Consider the following 1,567-nt stretch of genomic DNA (forward strand, 5'->3'; position numbering starts at 1 on the left):
CCATGGCTCCATATTACCTCTGGGATCATGTCCAAATTCTTCCTGTAATCAAAACAGTATGGTACTGGCACAAAAACAGACATAAAGATCAATGGAACAGAAGAGAGAGTCCCAAAATAAATCCACACACTTATGGTCAATTAATCTACGACAAAGGAGGCAAGAATATACAATGGAGAAAAGACTGTCTCTTCAATAAGCGGTGCTGGGAAAACTGGACAGTTACATGCAAAAGAATGAAATTAGAACAGTTTCTTACACCATATACAAAATTAAACTCAAAATGGATTAAAGACCTAAATGTAAGACTGGAAACCATGAAACTCACAGAAGAAAACATAGGCAGAACACTCTTTGACATAAATTGTAGCAATATTCTTTTGGATCTGTCTCCTAAAGCAAAGGAAATAAAAGGAAAAATAAACAAATGGGACCTAATTAGACTTAAAAGCTTTTGCACTGCAAAGGAAATCATTGACAAAACAAAAAGACAACCCACTGAGTGGGAGAAAATATTTGCTAATGATATGACTGATAAGGGATTAATATCCAAAATATATAAACATGGTAGAAAATATTTGCAAATGAAGCAACTGACAAAGGATTAATCCCCAGACTTTACAAGCAGCTCATGCAGCTCAATATTAAAAAAAAAAACAGTCCAATCCAAAAATGGGCAGAATACCTAAATGGACATTTCTCCAAAGAAGATATACAGATTGCCAACAAACACATGAAAGGATGCTCAACATCACTAATCATTAGAGAAATGCAAATCAAAACTACAATGAGGTATCACCTCACACCTGTCAGAATGGCCATCATCAAAAAATCTACAAATAATAAATGCTGGAGAGGGTGTAGAGAAAAGGGAACTCTTTTGTACTGTTTGTTGGAATGTAAATTGATTCAGCCATGTATATGTATAACTGATTCACTTTGTTATAAATCAGAAACTAACCATTGTAAAGCAATTATACTCCAATAAAGATGTTAAAAAATTATATATATATATATATAAACAGCACATACAACTCAACATCAAAGAATAAGAAACTCAGCCCAATTAAAAAATGGGCAGAAGACCTGAATAGACATTTTTCCAAGGAAGACATACAGATGGCCAACAGGCACATGAAAAGATACTCAACACTGTTAATCATCAAAGAAATGCAAATTAAAACCTCAGTGAGATATCACCTCACACCTGTCAGAATGGCCATCATCAAAAAGACCACAAATAACAATGTTGGAGAGGATGTGGAGAAAAGGGAACTCTTGTGCACTGTTCGTGGGAATGTAAATTGGTGCAGTCACTGTGGAAAACAGTATGGTGGTTTCTCAAAAAAGTAAAATACAACTACCATATGACCCAGCAATTCCACTCCTGATAGTATCTCCAAAAACAATGAAAACACTAATTTGAAAAAATACATGCACCCCAATGTTCAGAGCAGCATTATTTACAATTGTCAAGATATGGAAGCAAGCTAAGTGTCCATCAACAGATGAATGTATAAAGAAGATGTAATACACACACACACACACACACACACACACACACACA

The sequence above is a fragment of the Neophocaena asiaeorientalis genome, unplaced genomic scaffold (genome assembly GCF_003031525.2).
Source record: "Neophocaena asiaeorientalis asiaeorientalis breed wild unplaced genomic scaffold, Neophocaena_asiaeorientalis_V1.1 scaffold226, whole genome shotgun sequence".
Classification (NCBI taxonomy): Eukaryota; Metazoa; Chordata; class Mammalia; order Artiodactyla; family Phocoenidae; genus Neophocaena; species Neophocaena asiaeorientalis.